An 8,137-nucleotide genomic window follows, 5' to 3' on the forward strand; every position below is an offset into this window, starting at 1 on the left:
ATCATTAAGTTTCATTCCCACAAGCATCACTAGAAACACTGAAAATTTTCAAACATAACACAACAATAATAATTGCCTGGGAAAGACTGTAACAAAGTCTGGCAGTGTAATAAAAAAAGTGAATTCTCCTTTCCCGCTGAAGTGCAATGTCCTTCCAAGTAACTGAACTTACAGTTACTACTAACCCACACATATCGAGAAGACGCCACCGAAAGTTGTTATTTTGAAGTCAGGAACATCAGGATGTTTCAGATCATGCTGGAAAGGAAGTCTGGCATTCCTTTCAGAAAACTGTCTCCAAGCAGTTTGCTTTTACAGCAAGGCATTACCCTTCCCATACCTGCCATTGCCTGGTTTTAGGGAGGCGGGTTTCAGAACACTTAGGTGAGAGTGGTTTCCAGTCAGACGATGCAGAGAGGAGCACTGTGCAATCCCCAGGAATTTTCTTTCCCAAGGAGAGAAGTCCCTGACAAGGACAGTACAGTTTGCTTTCTCTATTTAGGGCCGAGTCCCTGAGAAGCTCAGACACAGGTCAGACACTGCCCAGCTCCCAGCAGGACTCACAGCCTGCGGTGCTTGGCCTGGGACAGCTCCTCTGCAAACACCTCCAGGACACAATCCAGCCCTTATCCACCAAAACCTGGGGGGACTTGAGCTCACATCCTACTGCCTCAGACAATAAGGGTTTGGAATCTGCTCCAGTTAGGAGCAGACTTGAGCTGTGCACATCTGCCCACCAGACCAGAGAACTGCAGTGTCCGTAGCCCAGACCTGCTCAGGGCAGAGCCCACGTGCCCAACCCAGCAAAGCGGCCGCTCGCTCACACCCACACAGGCTGCAGGGGCCTGGAGAAGGGCTGGAAGCACCTCTCACTGGGAACCACCACAAGCCCTCCCACAGACTCCCAACCAAATGGAAAATCCATTCAGCCCTCATGGACCTCTGGGAATCCAAAAGGCACCCAGGCTCTCCAGGAACCAAGCGCTGAGAGTGAAGCCCAGCTCGGCTGGGCACCTGCCCGATATGTCCCAGTCCCACCCACTGTGCAGAACACACACCCCCAGTGCAGGCACAGCCAGGCTTTGAGGAGCAAAACCACCTCAGCAACACCTGGCTCTGCAGCCAGGAACTCAGGGAGAAAGAACAGAGGTTCAACAGGATCCTGTGAGTGCTCCTTCCCAGGACTGCAAACGGCAGAGGCAGGAAAAGCTGCACTGCCTAACAAAGAGAAAAGTTAAGGAATCAGTCAGCCCCACCCTTACTGGGAACAAACACCTGGAAGCTGTGGCAGACACTGCTGTTAGGGGTTATCCCCAGCACATCCAGTACCTGGCCACACCAGGCTTTCACCACAGCTGAACAGAAACTTGTGATCAGGGAGGGAATGGAACTGTAATGAAAATAGAACTTTTCCAATAAATGTATCATTTGTAACCTAAGAAAATGTAATGCTTGTTTCTACACAAATTGCTACCTCATCATCATGTTTCTCACTCCTTCACCAACCTCACCTTCCTACACTGAGATCAAAAGTTGCCTCTGCACCCTGTAAGTTATCACCAATTCAGAACTATTTCAGAGTTGAATAGACTGAATTCAGGCAGAACCAAGGCAAAGTAGGCATTAAAACCATCTTGTGAAACATTGATATTCCACTTTACAAATTTCTGACAATTTCAGACACAAGGAAGTAGCTTACAAGGTTATACCTTCCAAGATTATATATACAAATATATATTACGCTTTCTTTTTAAAAACACTTAGCTCACATTTTGGCAAGTAACCTCAAAGAACAGTCTGACAAAACAAACTGGAGTTTAGTTTGTATTTTTCAGCTACCTGTGAAGTTGATGCTGTAGTTGATTTGTGGGAAGTATTTCACTCAGGTAGAAGAACTCACTCTCCATCACTGCAGATTTAATTCCAGGTTATTTGGGGATTCTGAAAGGGTTTACAGTGCTTTTACACAGGAATATGCCCTTTACTCTGTAACAGGCTTATAAAATCCTAACTATCCAAGAAAAAAGCACCATACCTAGAAAGTTGAAGCTAACAACTCATAAAGACTGTTTCAGAGGTCAGAGAAACAAAGATGCCAGAATTCCAGATTTTTCCCTGTAATCAGGGGTGAGCTGCTCCAAACTTTTGAAGACAAATACTGGTCTAAGTAATTGATCCCTACACAACACTTGAGGCATTGCTAGAACTCAAACCCACTCAACCATCCAAAGAGAGGGCAAAAGAACTAATGTTTCACTCACACCACCTGAGGCATCAGCTAATCCCACAACTTGCTCCCTTCCCAGCCTCACACCGTTACTTTTCCTTAACTCATCCAAGAGTATTTCAAATGTTCCCAAAATAGTGTTGCTCCAGAAGGTTCTCCTGGTGCTGTGGTGGCTGCCATCAAAGGACTCGGTGACCTATGGCCACTGCTCTACCTAGATGGATTTCCAGATGACAGAGGACTGCTCCCCACTTGTTTTTAGATTTTTATTTTCTTTTGGTGCATCAACGCCTGGAACGTTCCCAGAAATTCTGAATACATTAAAATGCAGAGTTCAGACATCACTAAGGTAACCAAAGAAATGCACAAAGATGTGAGCGTAGCCTCAGTCCACACAGTCAAAAAGAAATGAAAATCTTCCTGTATAAAAGCAAGAATACAGCATTTTCAGATAAAAGTTTTCTTAGGGCTTTTTTGGTGTTAGAATTCTCACAGGAATTGCAGATGGAAGCCAGAGGACCAAACAAAAAACCAAACACTTCCTGTGGATAATCATGTTTTGCCACAACTTGTGGTTTCTTCAGTGTGATGTAAACAAAAGGTAAGAAACTTTAATGTTTTAAGTAAGTTTCCAGTACCTTTAGGAGATCCAGAGAGTGAAGATTTGGACTTAGTTCTGAATTGGATATTTATGATGGAGAATGCCTAAAAGAAAAAACACAGAGTTAGAATTTTGCTTCCTAAAGCCAAAAAAAGCTCCTGTAGCAAATCTCTCACCCTGCACTGAGTTTGCCTCATCCCTTTGATGATGAGAACTCGCAGGACCCTTCCCACTGACAGGCTGCTCAAGGGAGCTGCTTTTCCAAACACAGTTTCCAACCTGATCCAAGAATCTTCACTGCTCTTTCCCCAACCTCAAGTGATGTTTCTCACCCAAACAGTGGAATCTCACAATAGTGCTCTTGCAGAATTATAAGAGTCACTTGCCAATTTTCTTTCTGTAGTGAGGCTTCCAGTTCTATGGAAGTCAACTTTCTTCCTCACAGCCCTAGAGATCAGCTCCCAAAATTAGACCCAGACCTTAATTCACAAAGCCAAACCAAAAGCAAGCCACTAACCCAAGAAACTCTGGCAGCTATTAACTGCAAAAATCTGATACAAATTTTACCTTTTGGCTACATTTCCCATCTAATGATTTCACTCATAAATAGGCATATAAAAAAAATCAACCTAGCTAAAACCATTTCAGAATAAAATTATCTCAGTACTGCATATGAAACCTGTCACTGCATGGACTGCTCTAAATGGAAATCAAAACCTATTTTATTCTGCTTACAAATATAGCACAAAGTGTTTAATCCTTCTTTTCCATGCCTAAGCCAAGTGCGTGCGGATGCCAGCAGCATCACTACAGCCACAAAATGGGGGAGATCTCACTCCTCAGTGAGGTGAGAGGAGGACAGAGCTCTTGAATTTACTTCAGACAGGCATTTCAAACTCCTCCAGCGACTCCCAGAACTCTGCCCAGTTCCCCTGGAGGAGCCCTGTGGAACATGAGGATGCAGAGCCTGAAGCAGCAGCACCACAGTGGCTGTTTGTAACTGGAGAGTGAGGAAGGAAGACAAGAGGATCACAGTCCTATTGGTTCAACTTCTCCTCTAGAAGGTTTTCTGGAGGTTAACTAAGCATCTGGAAAGCAAGGAAATGGATTATACTCACAGGCAGGATCAAGACCAAGTTGCACAAAGCCAATGGAATTTTCTCTACCAGCCATCCCTGCTGGCCCTGCCAGGCTCCAGAAGGAACAAAGCAACAGGTACTGGGCAGGCAGTGCCTGCTGGTACCCACAGCCCAGACACCACCATGGGCACAGCACAGTGGAGAAGAGCTACAGCCAACAGCGCTTCCCAACACAAGGTGATGCTCCCAGGCTGCCCTGGGGAAAGCCATCACCATCCTGAGGTGCAGCAGTGGAGACCCAGCCTGAGCGAGGTCTGCACCAGTCCTGCTCCGTACGCAGGCACTGAGCCCTCAGCTGGAGCTCTGCACCCACGTGGGGACCCCCTCAGCAAAACCAGAGTAGGAAACACCCAAAACTCAGCTTCAGAGAAGTATAACCTGTAAGGGTCTAAGTACTAAAGGATCTGAACTTGTATATGCTGAAGAGGAGAGGGCTGGCAGGGGACTGACAACGAGCAATTCACACGCTTACAAGGTTTTTGGAGTGGAAAAGAATAATCTGTTCTTCACGGTTAAAGTGACAGAACCAGGGGCAAGAGGCTTAAAAGTGCATCAAGAAAACACCTTCTGATAGTAACAGTGGCAATGAATTGCCCTACATTGGGTGATAGAGGGGATCCACTGGTGGCAAGCTTCAGGGCATTGATAGACATCAACGGAGGATGAGGCTGGCAGACCCAACACCACAGAGGGATGGAGGGATCACTTCACTCCCTGAGTCCCTCCCAGCCTGGATTCCCAGGACTGAACACACTTGTGTGCACCTGGCACGTTTCTGTCTCCTACTGGAGGGACACAACGGCCTTGTTGTTGTAAGACAACAGGTTTGGCAGCACAGAATCTCACGTGGGTCCTGCCACAGACTGGCTCTGAGCTCTGAGAAACCACTTGAAAATACAAGAGACTAAATCCTCAAAGGTTTTATTCACTGTCAGGACCAGCACACGGAAAGACGTCCTGTTCTTCAGGAGGCACAGACTCGGAAGGCTGCAGGTTCCAACACTCCCACTGTGCCTCTGTCAGGAACCAGCTGTGCCCACCATTCCCACCCCGTGTGCACACACTCGCTCCTGCCCCACCAGTGCCAGCCAGGGAGGGCTTGGATGGAACCAAGGCAGAGCAGGCTGAGAAACAGAACAAATGCCAGATACAAACACCACATTCAAATTACAAGGGCTTCCTGACATCGCCAACCAAAAATCACAGACAACATCCAAGAAGCAGGTTCAGCTATAGGAAATGAGGTGTTGAATGAAGCACTAATTCCTCTCTGAAGAGCAGATGCTCCATGACACTGCATCTGAGTAGCCACTGGCCCTTGGCAGCCAGAGCAAGGCACCTTCCTTGTTCCTCACCAATAGCAAACTGTTCTCAGCAGGAAAGTTCATTTATCCCCATTTCAACCAGAACACGAACCCCAAGCCTATCCCTGCCAAGGGATGTGGGTGCCCTGAGGGGGCTGGCAGGACTCAAGGGGCTGAAGGGGCTGTGGAACACACAGCACTGACCCCCTGGCCCCCCATCACCTGTGGCTCCCAATGCCAGCCAGGCAGGACAGCCCAGAGCTGGGGACAGTGACAGCCCAGCTCCCACCACAACTCACGGGCACCCCACACACAGACCCACGAGGGAACAGCATCTTCTCCCCTGTTTGCAGGCTGGGGATGCATCAGTGTTCACTCCCAGACAAAACAGTGGTGAGAACGATTCCCGCTCTCCTCCCATTTTCTAAAGGAGTTTTAAATACTCCAGTGTGGTGGCTGAGTCTCTTTTGTCCCACACTCGACTATTTTGAGGCACAAAGAACAAATTTCCACGAATTCTAGGTTTGTTCAGATGCTTTGTTACCTGAAATACCTTTGAAAAACCCCCATCAGGGGTAGCTTTGCAAGGTACAGCATAAAATTCTCAAGCTGCTGCAACAGTGTTTAAGAGCATCTATTTACAACTGGAAAGTCTAAATAAACACTCACTACAAATCAATTAAAAAAAGAATAAATTTTACAGACTTAAGGCTATTTACACAAAATGTAAAACACTGGTTGAACAATGTTTCCTTCTTAGATAAACCTTTTTCTACAATATTTGGGCAAGACAAAAGCCCATCTCAAAGGCAACACTGACTGTAGAAAAAGATGCTGCTCTTTTTGGTAAGGGCACAAACACTAAATGTTATGCAAAGTAGTTTGGGAGCTGAGACATGGATTATTAATAGGAAAACAAAAGCCCAAAATTTGAAAGTAAAAGCTAAAGGAAAAGAGGAAACTAGCACATAAAACAGACAGTTCCAAACATCATGCAAAACCATAAACCAGGAAGTGATATAATGAATGAACAGTAAACTGATACTTTAGCTCAGTTAATGCTGTGAAAAAACATGGAATGGTCTGTGGTTTTTTTTTCCCCTGCAGCAGAACAGGTCACAAACCCCACTGACACTGCTGAGAGTCAACATCAGATCTCCTCCACTGTCCCAGGGCATCTTCAACACCCCAATGAAACCACCAACCCCGGCAGGGATCCTGGACAAAGCAACCAGAAAAAGGGCTTTGTGAAAGCTCCTGTGTCCGCAGGATAAAGCTGCTCTTCCTCAGGAAGATCTGAAAGGCACACAGCAGTTTCCAGTTTTGCTCTGACTTTGTAAAGTCACATAATCCCAAGTTTACTTCAACCTGTGTTGTGTTTTGCCACAAACCACCTCATATTCTGACTGACTTGTACTGATAGTGTAAACACGATCCATGAGAAAAACTCTGAACAAAGAAACAGCAGCTGCCTAAAACAACAACATAAAAAAAGAATTGTTTCTTGTACACATCCTTTAAGAAGAGTTTGGAAATAAGATTCTGATCCAACGTCAGAAAACAGAAAATATAGTAAAAAACTCAGCCCACTGGCTCTTTAAATTCTCATTGAGACGTAACAGATTTCCAGTGAATATCTCTGTAAAAGTTTGAACAAATTTGTTGCACATGTGAGATAATCATCAGACAAAGAGAGATCACTCTGTTACATCACAGCTGTAGCTGCATCATTAGAAAAGTTCTTAATGGCCCCTAGTATTAAAAGCCCCACATTTCTATCAGTTTCAGTAAAGGTAGGATGCAGTACTTGCATTTTCTAGTTAGAGGATACAAGATCTTATAAATATACTCTTCCAAAAGCAGACAACAGACTTCATTCAGATATTTTATTTCACTGCTATATATATATATACACCTAGGCTTCATTGACATTCCAAGGGATGTTCCTCCCAGGTTTGCCTTAAACCTGCCAGAAAAGCAATGACAAAAGTACCCAACAGATGAATACATCACAAAAATGGATCTGACAGTACCAAGCACAGCATGCCCTGGATGGACAACCCAAACCCTGCAAACCTCGAGGACAGGAAAGGTTCAAAAGGGACTTGTTGCTTCACATCTCCTGAAAAACTCGTGCAGCGCCCAGGAAACGGGGAGCAGCGATCCCGGGGCAGCGGGGGCTGCGAGACCCGGTGGGCACGGGGAGGGGGGAAAGCCGGTGCTGGCAGCGCTCGGGGGAGGCTGCCCCTGAGCTGTGTGCGGCCAGGAGGGGCTGGGGAGTCCCTGCTCCGCCACCGCCGCCGCCCCTCCTGCCCCAGCAGCCCCGCACGGCCGGGTCGGACCCGGCGGGTGCGATGGCCGAGCCCCTCCCCGGGGGCCCCGACCCGGCGCTGCCGCCGCCGCCGCCGCCGGGCGGGCAAAGCATTTCGGGCAGAGAGAAGGCAGCGAGCCCGCTCCGGGCCCCAACCCGGCGCTGTCACCGCCCGCGGCGCGCCGCGGGCCCATCGCGGTGCGGCCGCGGCAGCGGGCACGGCCCGGGAGCGGCGGCAGGGCGAGCCCCCGCGCTGTGTGCCGGAGTGGCGGGGGGAAGGGGGATGGAGCCCCGCGGCCGCCCCCTTTCCCCACAGCCCCCGGCGCGGCGTCCCCCTCACCTGCGCTGGGCGCGGCCTGGGCCGGGGCGGGGGCGCTCAGTCCATGGGCCGGGCGGGACCGGCGGCACAGGGCAAACACCAAAGAGAACGGCGGGGCGGCCGGAACTGACGGCACCGCGCGAGCCCCCGCGGGCCCCGCCCCCCCGCCGCGCCCCCGCCCAATGGCCGCGCGGCACCGCCCATCCCCGACGCTCGGCGCCGACTACAACTCCCGG

At 48.6% G+C, this 8,137-nt stretch overlaps 1 protein-coding gene across 5 annotated transcripts in view; it reads right to left on the bottom strand.

The window, feature by feature from the left end:
- The window catches only part of STAU1 (staufen double-stranded RNA binding protein 1), a 29,301-nt gene extending 21,211 nt beyond the window's left edge, over positions 1-8,090 (bottom strand). For 3 of the 5 annotated variants that reach the window (XM_064674244.1, XM_064674243.1, XM_064674240.1), the window contains exons 1-2: positions 7,923-8,061; positions 2,866-2,932 (exon numbers count right to left, since the gene is read on the bottom strand). The gene's annotated coding sequence lies outside the window, so the exon portion shown is untranslated. Of the gene's footprint in view, positions 1-2,865; positions 2,933-7,922 lie in introns of all 5 variants that reach the window. The other 2 variants (XM_064674242.1, XM_064674241.1) reach the window with 2 other exon arrangements.
- Between the last annotated feature and the right edge of the window lie 47 nt (positions 8,091-8,137).

The sequence above is a fragment of the Pseudopipra pipra genome, chromosome 17, assembly GCF_036250125.1.
Source record: "Pseudopipra pipra isolate bDixPip1 chromosome 17, bDixPip1.hap1, whole genome shotgun sequence".
NCBI lineage: Eukaryota > Metazoa > Chordata > Aves > Passeriformes > Pipridae > Pseudopipra > Pseudopipra pipra.